The sequence below is a fragment of the Eretmochelys imbricata genome, chromosome 8 (assembly GCF_965152235.1).
Source record: "Eretmochelys imbricata isolate rEreImb1 chromosome 8, rEreImb1.hap1, whole genome shotgun sequence".
Classification (NCBI taxonomy): domain Eukaryota; kingdom Metazoa; phylum Chordata; order Testudines; family Cheloniidae; genus Eretmochelys; species Eretmochelys imbricata.
The window spans coordinates 63,227,508-63,241,308 of record NC_135579.1 but is presented as its reverse complement, the minus strand read 5'-3'; the positions used below and the strand labels follow the sequence as shown (position 1 = coordinate 63,241,308).

Genomic DNA, 13,801 nt, shown 5'->3' with positions numbered 1-13,801 from the left:
AGTCAATTTAGCAAGACTATAATTCCATATTCTGATAACCCAGGGGTTCTCAAATTTGATTGTACCGCAACCCCCTTCTGACAACAAAAATTACTACATGACCCCAGGAGGTGGGGAGCCTAAGCCCGCCCAAGCCCCACCACCCCAGGTGAGGAGGCCAAAGCCAAATTCTAAGAGCTTCAGCCCCAGGCAGGGAGTCTATAACCTGAAGCCCTCTGGCTTTGACCCTCGGCAGTGGGGCTTGGGCTTCAGCTTCGGCCTCAGCAAGGCTAATGCCAGCCCCAGAGACCCCATTAAAACACAGTCGCAACCCACTTTGGGGTCCTGACCCACAGTTTGAGAACCGCTGTGATAACCCATTGCAAACTCTTGGTATCTGTATTTTGCGTTTGCTTTGTTTTTTGTAAAAGTTGCCCTCCCAGGGGAAAAATGGAGGGGTATTATTTGATATAAAGCTAAAATATTTATCTTCAGTTTTGTTTAGGGCATATATCTGGTGAGCATGGGGAACAGGGAGGTTAGACAGAGAAATTCTGGTTTGCTCAGAACTGCATTTGATCAGTGGCTAAGCCAACTTCTTTTCCAAGTCCTGTAGAAAATATTTTGTCTACAGGAAGTATTCAGTGGAGCTGAGCAAATACACCTCTAACCAGATATAACGTGACCAGATATAACACAAATTCGGATATAACGCGGTACAGCAGTGCTCCGGGGTGGGGGGTGGGGCTGCACTCTCCGGTGGATCAAAGCAAGTTTGATATAACGCAGTAAGATTTTTTTGGCTACCGAGTACAGTGTTACATCGGGGTAGAGGTGTAATTCATACTGATTGATTTATTTGGCTAATTTAGCTTCTTTGTGTTCAGTTATCTGTGATCAGTTTGAGGTTCTCAAATTTGCTATTTAAGAAGAGTCACTAAATAATTTCTGGAAATGATTCTTATCTCCAGATTTCTGAAAAAAAAAAATCTTTTGTATTATGGTAGCACCTAGGAGTCTCAGTAATGCACCAGGACTATATTGTACCAAGTGCTGTACAGACAGTCCCCACCTGAAAGCACTTAATATTTTATATTCTAGTCATGCTGTGATAGTTTTGATCAGACAGGTCACCTGGTATCATTTCTATTCCCTGATCATATAGCATAAACCTAGAATTAAACTTCTGGTTGTAAGAATTTGTAAGAATAAGATGTTAGATGGGGTGGGATCTGAGTTACCCAGGAAAGAATTCTCTGTAGTATCTGGCTGGTGAATCTTGCCCATATGCTCAGGGTTTAGCTGATCGCCATATTTGGGATCGGGAAGGAATTTTTCTCCAGGGCAGATTGGAAGAGACCCTGGAGGTTTTTCACCTTCCTCTGTAGGATGGGGCACGGGTCACTTGCTGGAGGATTCTCTGCTCCTTGAAGTCTTTAAACCACAATTTGAGGACTTGAATAGCTCAGACATAGGTGAGAGGTTTTTCGCAGGAGTGGGTGGGTGAGATTCTGTGGCGTGTTGTTGTGCAGGAGGTCAGACTAGATGATCATAATGGTCCCTTCTGAGCTTAGTATCTATGAAACATTCATTTTCTTTAAATATTTGCAATATTCACTTAAATTTTGCTGCTTCCTTCAACACTAACACAACTAACTAATACGACTGAAATAGTTATTATATGCAAGCAATCTGCACAAATCAAGACTTCAGTCACTCACTCAGACACCTCCTTGGGCATGACAGGGAACTGCAAAAACTAAGATTATTAAGCATTTAGATAGTCTGCCACCCACAGTTATGTCATATTGAGAATGAGACCATACGCTCTTCTGGTCAGGGATTGTCAAGCTGGATGCTGTAATAACAGAAGTAAAACTAATGCTGGGGTGAGTACCCTCATGAGTTATTGACCACTGGCCCCTGCATGAGTTATTAACAGAATGATAACCTCAACAGCTCAAAAGTGATACACTATACGAAAACCTATGTTATACTGATGTGTATATGCCAAGACGAAAATTACAGAAAGGTATCTTCAAATATATTGAGATCCACGAGGCAGGTATTCACATGCTGGGAGGTTCTTGAGTTTCATATTATGGCAACAGTTTAATTGTTAAGACTAGCTCCATTTATTTTTCCACTCTATATTTCCTTTCCTTTGGGTCCCTGTTAGCTATTCATCCTTCTTTTATTAGTGGGCTTTGTTTATTCATTTGCTCCCCATTTTGTTCAATTTCTCTCCTTTCAGTTTGGGTTATGCTGCCTCCTTAGAACATTTCTCTCACCTATAAAGGAGGTTTGCCGCTGTGATTCTCTCAGACTAGCTCTTTCCCAGTGGTTTCTGCAAGAGTAAAGCAAGATTGGCTAGAATCATGCACCACTAGTATATCTGTATTGCCATATTAGAGCATGGAGTGTCTGTAGATAGCTGGAAATCCCTCAGGGATGTATTCCCATATAGTTTTGTTCCTTGGTGCCCTAGAACCTATAGAAAACTCTGGGCATACTCCAAGACTCCAACACATAGCTTGATGAAAAGGGATACTTACTAGGAAACTCATTACCACTCTTGGTAATGAGTTGGAAGTGCTTCTGCAGTAGTTCAGTGGGGATACAAATCTAGCGCAACTGAAGTCAGGATTGAACCTCCAGGTTGCTGAAAAGTATTGGAAAATCCAGGGCTACTCTGCTGAAACATTTGGTTAACTTACATGCACATGCAAACAGTTGTGAATAAAGGCTGGATACTGAACAGCAATTTAATTAACTTCCTGTCCTAACTCTTTCAACATAACACATGAGTAGATAAATTGTCTCATAAAAATAACATTTCTTGCTTTATGGTTGAAGGTGCCTACAGTTGATACTATTTCCCATTCATTTTACTCTTAACAGTCACAATGGAGCATTTCACAGGTGGTGCTGTAGTTCATTAGACTTTTCAGAACTCCCTTTTGCAAAATGGAATGCAATTAAAACTTGAGTGAAAGTGATCTTATGTCGTCAAACACTCAGCTGTTTGCTATTCCTGGGCTACGTTCCCCATATTCAGATAGACTTCAAAGGCTGGGTTGTTGCCTTCAGCTAATGCTTATATACACACATGCAAAATTGACTTCACGGCTTAATGGGCTGCAGAAGCAAGAAATCTGATTCGCAGGAGAACTCCATCTGCTGTTGCAGCTGCAACTTTCATTGTTTTTTTTAAAAAAACCCACAATAACCAAACAATCACAGTTGGCATGGCATCAGACAAGGCAAGAGCCTTTTGGCCAGGAGAAAATAAAACAGATGAAATATGTTTAAACCATATGCCGGGAATCAAATACTATCTCATCTGATTGTCTTCAGACAAGAAAACGGGAAGCGGCCATTTTACAGAATCCTCACTAGGACAAATCTTGAAACAAGGGGTAGGAAAGACTTGATTGAGGTTTACACCCAAATTTCCAGTGATTTTCCATTAAACAAACTGTACTTATTTGCTAAGGAATTTTATACTTTATAAAATTACATAGTATAAAAGTACATTATACTTACTGAATAATAGGCAATGCATGTTTTCCTTTAATCAGAGAGCCAATACTATTTTAAAATAATTTATAAGATCATATGTAACCAACAGATACTCAGCTCTTCTCTTTTACCCTAAGAAACAAATTGAAATGGGTTTTGAGGGCTAAAAATCTATAGGGAAGACCTATCATAGAATCATAGAATATCAGGGTTGGAAGGGATCTCAGGAGGTCATCTAGTCCAGTCCCCTGCTCAAAAGCAGGACCCATCCCCAATTAAATCATCCCAGCCAGGGCTTTGTCAAGCCTGACCTTAAAAACTTCTAAGGAAGGAGATTCCACCACCTCCCCAGGCAACGCATTCCAGTGTTTCACCACCCTCCTAGTGAAAAAGTTTTTCCTAATATCCAACCTAAATCTCCCCCACTGCAACTTGAGACCATTACTCCTTGTCCTGTCCTCTTCCACCACTGAGAATAGTCTAGAACCATCCTCTCTGGAACCACCTCTCAGGTAGTTGAAAGCAGCTATCAAATCCCTCCTCATTCTTCTCTTCTGCAGACTAAACAATCCCAGTTCCCTCAGCCTCTCCTCATAAGTAATGTGTTCCAGACCTCTAATCATTTTTGTTGCCCTTCGCTGGACTCTCTCCAATTTATCCACATCCTTCTTGTAGTGTGGGGCCCAAAACTGGACACAGTACTCCAGATGAGGCCTCACCAATGTCGAATAGAGGGGGACGATCACATCCCTCGATCTGCTCGCTATGCCCCTACTTATACATCCCAAAATGCCATTGGCCTTCTTGGCAACAAGGGCACACTGCTGACTCATATCCAGCTTCTCGTCCACTGTCACCCCTAGGTCCTTTTCCGCAGAACTGCTGCCTAGCCATTCGGTCCCTAGTCTGTAGCTGTGCATTGGGTTCTTCCGTCCTAAGTGCAGGACCCTGCACTTATCCTTATTGAACCTCATCAGATTTCTTTTGGCCCAATCCTCCAATTTGTCTAGGTCCCTCTGTATCCTATCCCTGCCCTCCAGCATATCTACCACTCCTCCCAGTTTAGTATCATCTGCAAATTTGCTGAGAGTGCAATCCACACCATCCTCCAGATCATTTATGAAGATATTGAATAATCCGACCCCTGGGGCACTCCACTTGACACCGGCTGCCAACTAGATATGGAGCCATTGATCTCTACCCACCTTATAGTGCCTTCATCCAGCCCATACTTCTTTACCTTGCTGACAAGAATACTGTGGGAGACCGTGTCAAAAGCTTTGCTAAAGTCAAGAAACAATACATCCACTGCTTTCCCTTCATCCACAGAACCAGTAATCTCATCATAGAAGGCGATTAGATTAGTCAGGCATGACCTTCCCTTGGTGAATCCATGCTGACTGTTCCTGATCACTTTCCTCTCATGTAAGTGCTTCAGGATTGATTCTTTGAGGACCTGCTCCATGATTTTTCCGGGGACTGAAGTGAGGCTGACTGGCCTGTAGTTCCCAGGATCTTCCTCCTTCCCTTTTTTAAATATTGGCACTACATTAGCCTTTTTCCAGTCATCCGGGACTTCCCCCGTTCGCCACGAGTTTTCAAAGATAATGGCCAATGGCTCTACAATCACAAACGCCAGTTCCTTTAGCACTCTCGGAATGTAACTCGTCCGGCCCCATGGACTTGTGCACGTCCAGCTTTTCTAAATTGTCCCTAACCACCTCTTTCTCCACAGAGGGCTGGCCATCTATTCCCCATGTTGTGATGCCCAGCGCAGCAGTCTGGGAGCTGACCTTGTTCGTGAAGACAGAGGCAAAAAAAGCATTGAGTACATTAGCTTTTTCCACATCCTCTGTCACGAGGTTGCCTCCCTCATTCATTAAGAGGCCCACACTTTCCTTGGCTTTCTTCTTGTTGCCAACATACCTGAAGAAACCCTTCTTGTTACTCTTGACATCTCTTGCTAGCTGCAGCTCCAGGTGCGATTTGACTCTCCTGATTTCATTTCTACATGCCCGAGCAATATTTTTATACTTTTCCCTGGTCATATGTCCAACCTTCCACTTCTTGTAAGCTTCTTTTTTATGCTTAAGATCAGCTAGGATTTCACCATTAAGCCAAGCTGGTCGCCTGCCATATTTACTATTCTTTCTACACATCGGGATGGTTTGTCCCTGTAACCTCAACAGGGATTCCTTGAAATACAGCCAGCTCTCCTGGACTCCTTTCCCCTTCATGTTAGTCCCCCAGGGGATCCTACCCATCCGTTCCCTGAGGGAGTCGAAGTCTGCTTTCCTGAAGTCCAGGGTCCGTATCCTGCTGCTTACCTTTCTTCCCTGTGTCAGGATCCTGAACTCAACCAACTCATGGTCACTGCCTCCCAGATTCCCATCCACTTTTGCTTCCCCTACTAATTCTTCCCGGTTTGTGAGCAGCAGGTCAAGAAAAGCTCCCCCCCTAGTTGGCTCCTCTAGCACTTGCACCAGGAAATTGTCCCCTATGCTTTCCAAAAACTTCCTGGATTGTCTATGCACCGCTGTATTGCTCTCCCAGCAGATATCAGGAAAATTAAAGTCACCCATGAGAACCAGGGCATTCGATCTAGTAGCTTCCGTGAGCTGCCAGAAGAAAGCCTCATCCACCTGGTCCGGTGGTCTATAGCAGACCTCTGTATATTTGACCTGACTTTTATACAGATGATGTACTTCCCCTCTGCCCCCATCTCATTTGGAATGAGGCATATTTCCTCCATTATTTTTTACTACTGTTTCAGTTATAAACACAGATAATTATATCTGAAATAACATGAGCCAGTTAGTTTTCAGTAGTGACATATGGGCTGTTTAAAAAAATCCAAATATTGTTAAAGCTGCATCTGTACTTTGGTGTCAATTCATTAGCTTCAATGGAGCTGAAATGATATTCATCTATTGAGAATCTGACCCTATATTTTAAGCTCATCTCTGTGGAAGAGTTCATCTTTGAATTCTTCTCTCTTCCTCTTCATTGCTTTGTATCTTAGTGCAAGTTACAAACTTTGTTGCTGTCCTTCACTGTGATTTTTAATCAATAAATGTTCCCATTTTCTCCTTTCCCACCTTTCCCATGCTAAAGGTTGTTATGTCTCCATTATGAAGAATTGAAGTCTAAATTTTAATATCAGGAATTCAGTAAAGTGCAAATATATACTCCCCAAAGATTATAAATGAGATAATTCTAATTACTATTTTTCTGGGTTCCGGATCAGTCTCAAATACAACATGAGCAGTTACCAAGGCTGTCAAAACAGAAAGGACACTTTACTGTTCCTCTCAATATGCCAGCCATTCTGTCAATACTATATACTCTTGTATAGCCCCATAGTTGTGTCCCCTTCCAGGTTCTTGCATCTTCCTCAGAAGCATGGGGTACTTGCCACTGTTGGAGTCAGGTTACTGTGCTAGATGGATAAATGGTCTGATCAGATGGAGATATTGACATTGGAGAAGGGGGCATACCTCAAAGTCCAGATCCAGCCCTACATCTCTCTATGCCACTGGGTAAGTCTGCACTGGAAATGGGAGCTACAATTTCCAGCTTGATTAGACATACTCGCACTAGCTCTAAGAGAGCTAGCATTCTAAAAATAGCAATGTAGCCATGGCAGCACAAGTGGCAGGAGGAGCCAGCCACCAGAGTACATACCTAGAATCTTGGATGGGCTATTACTTTGGGCAGCTAGTCCCTCCCACTGCCATGGCTACACCTCTATTTTTAGTGAACTAACTCAGCCAGACCTCATGCAGGACTGGAAATTATGCCTTCCCTCTTCAGCGTAGACATACCCACTGACACAATGGTCAGCGCAGCTCCTTTAACACCACACTAAACAACACTTAAAGGATAATGTCATGACATGAGAGAGAGAGAGAGAGAAAGAAAAGGAAGGAATTTGGTCCAAATATAAACACAGGAGGAACACAAAACCGAGAAGTAAAATGTCAAAGAATAAACATGGACTTTCTCTGAGGAAAGTATTACTGAAGGTTAAGGGAAAGCTGATGGGCACGACCCACTGTGAGGGAAGCTTCCTAGCTTTCTAGTTTACAACGTAAAATACCTAGAGAAAATATTAATATAGTGATGAACTGTTTCTCATCTTACAAAAGAGTGTCTAACAAAGATTCAGAATTTCCTAGCCTGGAGCACAGAGCCACTGACAGGAGACATTCATGTGGAGGAGACAACTGAAGGAACATTGAACTTGATCCATTGATGCATTTTAACACGCAATTTACAGATCTATGGGTGTTTGTAGTTATACAAGCCATGCTCATGCCAGGCTCTTTTCTCGTGCCCCTAGATGAACAATTCCATAAATATTTATGTTGTCCCCTTTCCCATGAAGTAATTCCAAAAGTCTCATTGGGAAAGCTACTGAGCACCACACTTATTATGAAGCAACTGCTGGTGACACTCTGATGTCATTGTGGCTTGTACAGCAGCAGAATTCTCTGGAAATCCCATGAGCCTGAAGATACATATTACATATCCTAGGCAAGATATGCCTGAGTGAGCATTTTATTACTCACAAATCTCTTAAGCAAAAGTAAAGAAAAGCAAGCTGGTAATAAGAAGCAGAGTTGAGATGGAAGATGAAGGATTTAAAAGAAAGAGGGGGGGAAAACGCATTTACAGTCCCCCTCCCACACTTAGAAGCTCCTGTTTTGAAATAAGCTGGGCAGGAATAACAAAGATCCTCTCCTACCTCTTTTCAAAATTGAAGCATCAGCCAAAAAATATTCCCAAAACATGACATCTCTTCCCTCCCACCCCACCTTGTTGCCACCAAAACAGAATCCTCTACAAATTATACTGAGCAGACAGAAGGGTACAATTTATACCTTCCATTTGTTTTCTGCTAGGCGATTGAATCCAGAGACCATACTCTTTGTAATATTTTTGGCATAAATCTAAAAAGTTGTATATAGTTTATATAATTTAATTTCATGAAGAGTAAATACCTATATCAAAGTAGTAAATGAAAAACAGTCTTACACTTTAAGCACTCACCTATAAGATTTATTTCATAAAAATGAACATGAAATCTCCTCAACTCTATTCCACTATACTAAAGATGAATATCTAGCAGCATGATCAAATCTATGGGCCTGATCCTCAAAACAATTGCATGAGTAGCCCTTATTCTTAGGCCTAGTCTCATTTACCTCAGTGATACTATTTGTGAACGGAAGGACTGCTAATGTAAATTTTCAGGATTAGGCCCTGTATATTTAATCAGAAACATGCAGCTACTAAAAATTCTTTACTAGTGTTAAAAAGTGAAGTATCTGAAAATAAATTATTATCATGAATACATCACAGAAGGAGCCAACAGAGATGTTCCTGAGAGCAAATTTTAGTAATGATTAGGACTGCACAGTAAATGCTTCCAATCCTGGCCAAAACCCAAGCCAAATCAAAAGTATTTTTTGTAAGTGAGATTGTGTCACTGTCTTTTTTCAGTGTTGGAATTTTCAGCTCACAAGCTCTATTTACTTCTAATTCTCTTTTTATCCTGAGATTCAAGTCACAAATTTACTATATCAAAAAGATTCTTATTAACTACAAAGGCTAGATTCAAACTTCCCACAAATCTGGAAGATAATGGGATAATAATGTGGTTTTGGTTCAAGCCTGTTATTTAATAGTAACTTATTATATGACTTGTAGCCTTTCAAACTAACCTGCTTGCTTGCATATTTGGTTTATTGTAATAGGTTTATATATTTATATTAAAGTAAGTTTGGCTGTAATGCAAGAGACCTACAGGCCAAAAACCTGTATGTTAAGCTAAGGCAAAGTTAGCATATCTATATTAAGACCTTTTACCCAGAAAAGTAAAGTTGACATATATCTTGTTACCTACATAGATGAGTGTCCACGCATATGTCTAAGACCTTTTATCTAGACCAATAGACAATGGAAGAATGGCATAGGGTGGTTTTCAATTTGTACCCACAGACTTAAAAGGTACACCACAAGGAAACTTATGTGCGTATGTACATGTCATCAGTATGCACATACATACTAGCCTATGGAGTAAGCATACCCTAACATTTTGTGGGTGAGGAATGAAATTTGGGCATAGGAGGAAGGATTTCCAGCACTTGTGCCCTATAAAAGAGGTGACCCACCTCGCCAGAGTACTCCACTCTATTCTATCTTACTTACTTTTACTCACTCTTTTATTTTATTCTATCTGCCTACTATGACTACTACTATAAGTAGGCTATAATTGTTCTTCTTAAATTTTAAGTTTCAAGGGAACTAGGCTAAGCTTGGTTTTCCTAAGTTTTATTCTTAGTTTGTTTATTAGGTTTTGATTTTAAGTTTAGGTTAGTCAAGTAAACCCTAAGTTAGTTCTGATAGCTCTTAGTATTAGTTTCTTCTAAGCACTGCATCTCTCACTCAAAAATTGAGAAACCTGAATTGCAAGGCTGGTGCTGTGTCTCTTACCACCAGGTTATCAAGGAAGGGTGTGAGTATATTAACCAAAGCTTTGTTGCATATAATCCTATATTATCATATGTATCTTTTGAATAGCAGTAATGCAATTGTAACTTTGTAACTCTGAGTATTTTACTATTTACTTACTATTATTGATTTTAATAAAAAGTCTTTAAGGCTATATCTGTCTCAGTGTGAGTTTCTTGTCATACCCCCCAAGGGTCCTTTGAAAATTCTGTGGATTAAATTAAATTAAATTGATAAATTAAATTATTATGAATACACCCTACATCAGGCTACAGACTAGATAGATAGTATAGAATAGAAGAGGAAGAGAGCTAGAGTAGAAAAAGAATACTCTAGCGAGGTGGGTATACTCCTGGCTGGCTCACCAGTCTGTAGCCTGATTTAGGATGTACTAACAATATTAATTTATCAATTTAATTCTTATTTAAATTAATTAATACTATTAATAATAATAATTAAGTATTATTATTAATAGTATGGGTTTTAGGCTCCCCAATCTGTTTGATCAGAAGATAAAAAGTTCTTGTCCAGAATCAGGCATCACAGAATTTACAAAGGACCCTCAGGAGCCAACGCTAAGTGTGTGGAAAAATGGGCTTACTGTTGGAACACCTTCTCATGGCTGAGTATAGGGTAGCAGGTTTATTTTCTCTCTAATGCCCCTGTCGATGGTTCATCTTGTCCTACAGTGAATTCTCTACTTGCAACTGAGTGCTCCTGTGAGGTTATGCTTTAGTCCCACCTCTTTTGGAGTAACAAAGTCCAATGACCTTACAAAAAAGTATTTGATTACAACTCTGGGCCCCCTGATCCTCATATTTTTCTCTCAGAGGCTATCAGCACTCCTTATCAAGGGCTTTATAGCTGGTAGGGTAATCCAGACCCTCCTGCTATACTGAATTCTAGTCCAGGGAGCCTATAGCCAGCAGCCAAGGTCTGAACCATCAGACTCATTGCTTCCACCTCCCTGGACTTCTTCCTACCATAGCCCATCAGCAGGATTCTCTCATAGTGTCTAAACTTATCCTTTTCTCATGGCCAGGACTCCCCTCTGGAATTCTCCCAACAAATTCCCAAAGTACAGGTACAAACATAAATCCAGTTTTACCCTCCTCAGGTTTGATCTTTCATTCTTTTCTGTTCTTTCATTCTTTTCTGTTTTGACCATCTCCCAGGGGTCTCTCCCTAGAACACCAAAGCCAGCCCCATTACAAGGGCTCACTGCCAGAAGTTACTCCACCTCAATGACTGTTTTATGTCACTCCTAATCTCCTACCAGACTTTGCTACTTAGAAAAAAATTCCACAGCCAACATTCCCTGTAGGGATCCTCCTTGACCCTGCCAGTCTTCCCCACTTACTTATCACAGAAGGTAATAGCAGACTTTCTCTCTGCAATCCCCTTCTAAGTTGTACTTCCATTATTTAGAGTCACCTGCTCCTTCCCCAGCTGGGTTTCATCTTTAATTAATCCTGGCATATCCTCCAGGTGCAATCAGGTAGCATAATTGGCCTCTCAAACCCATATTTATTCTTTCAGCACCAGGATGATGCATATACCCCACTAGAGTACTTCTGCTAATTCTACCTTAAAAACATTTATACCTGGGAACTAATCTCCCTTTAAATGGTTTTCATAGCTGCTGTGTTTCTAATAATTATGGTCTTTAAAAATAGGAATGAACTCTAGGCTACGTAATATATGTTAGTACCAATACTTCCTTTGCTCAAAGGCATTTGCCACCTTCTATGAAAATACATCTTTTAGAGATTTTTTTAATCGTGTTTTAGATTTTAATAGAAAAATCTTTGTGTGATGGTTAAAACACATATAGAAAGGATATTCTCTATTAGAATAAGTGGGGTTTTAGAGTAACTTCTATAAACCCCTTATGTTTTCATCCATTACATAGCACTTCCCCATAAGGCTAGACCTACTATTTTAAGGCTTAATGTTCTGGCCAAATATACATAAGGACTAGGGGAGCAGGAGGGTGCAGAGTTTTATCTGCATGTTCATTTCCCTTTGACCAGCTTCCTTATGGAAGTGCTTGAATGTGCATACTAACTGTGTATAGAGCCTAACAACTCTGTCATTAATGGATAAATCGTTGGCCCTGGTGATGTGGAGTGAGCAGAGATGGGAGGTACTGAACCTTATCTGAGAGGAACAAGATTTTTTGGGGGTGGGGGGTGGTAGTGAGGTAAATGCACAAATGAATTGATTAGCTGGAGGTCTCTAGGGAGATAGCATGGACACAGCCAGTTCTGACAGTGGAATAGGGACCAGTTCAGGGAGCCTTTGCAAATATGTGTACTGTGGAGAACACTGGACAAGTGGAGTGGAAACCAAGACCAGCAGCAGTAGTTGAAGACCGAGGAACCTGACATACTCTAACGCTGACCTATTGTAGGTTGTTTGGGATGGCCACTATAAAAAAAATGAATATTGACAGCTGCAGCTGGGGAGACAGCAATTTTCCATTATACTCTTTATCTCCCCCTCTCCATCCCCCCAACATGCTCATTCTTTCCCTTTATGCACCCAAAGAAGTAGAGAAGAAGTAGAGCATCTGTTAACACTGCTTCCCAACGGCATGTCACAACAGGAGATGTGCACATCTCCACAGAGTTTGTGTAGCTTGGCACTTCTTCACAGCGGTGGGCAAAGGAAGCATTTTGCCTCAAGTACACACAATTCTCTGCATGTAGACTGGTGACAGAACTCCTGTAGAACTTAATGTGAGTTTTGCATGTGAAAGAATTGCAAGCTCTAGCAACCAATCATTTAAGTGTCTGGGGGGTTTCATTTGAACCAAGTAATAAATTGAGGTTACATCTCAGTGTAACTGGACAATCAAAAAATGTGCATGAGTTATCACTAGAACTATCAATAAATTGTTTGCCTCAAATCTCGGTGGACAGAAAGAAAGAGTTACAGTGACACTGATATTTCATTATTCATATAGCAGATGAACACTTGAACACTAGTCAACTGGCACGCTCTGATATTAGTACCACAGTAACATCTTTGCATTACTACAATTTTAGGGAAACAATGGATTATTAGTTGCATTTGGAGGTGGGGATGTTATCTATGTTGTCACTCTTCATTGCTTAATAACCATCTAGGAGCTGGTCAAATTTAAATTTAATAAAGATAGTAAGTTTGGCATAAAACTCTGTATTTTCCTCATTTTAAGAAGAAACAACAAGTGTTAAAATTAAACAATGTTGAGTCCTTGTGGCACCTTAGAGACTAAAATTTATTTGGGCATAAGCTTTCATGGGCTAGAATCCACTTCATCACATGCATGGAGTGGTAAATACGGTACCAGATATGCATCTGATGAAGTGGGTTCTAGCCCATGAAAGCTTATGCCTAAATAAATTTGTTAGTCTCTTAGGTGTCACAAGGACTCCTCATTGTTTTTGCTGATACAGACTAACACGGCTACAACTCTGAAACCTTTAAGAATGTTGTCAGTCTGCTTTAGCTCAAAAGGAGCCTAGTTTTTAAAATAAATTCCACTGATGTCATATTTTAAGTGATTTTACTAGATATGTTAAACTGGAAAGAATTTTCCTACTTTGACTTTTTTTTTTTTTGATAGTGTTTACACAAATCAACATGTATTCACAACAAAAATGTCAAACAATGAAAAACAGCAGGGGTGACAGCATGAAATTCAACATGAGTACATATAAATGACACATTGGTTCCAGCAGTCTGCCATTCTGCAGGCAAATGTGTCTGTTTAACTTGGAAATTTGCAGAGTATCTT

At 40.5% G+C, this 13,801-nt stretch overlaps 1 protein-coding gene across 3 annotated transcripts in view; it reads left to right on the top strand.

The window, feature by feature from the left end:
- The window catches only part of KCNT2 (potassium sodium-activated channel subfamily T member 2), a 293,358-nt gene that overhangs the window by 245,193 nt on the left and 34,364 nt on the right, over positions 1 to 13,801 (top strand). The window lies entirely within an intron of this gene.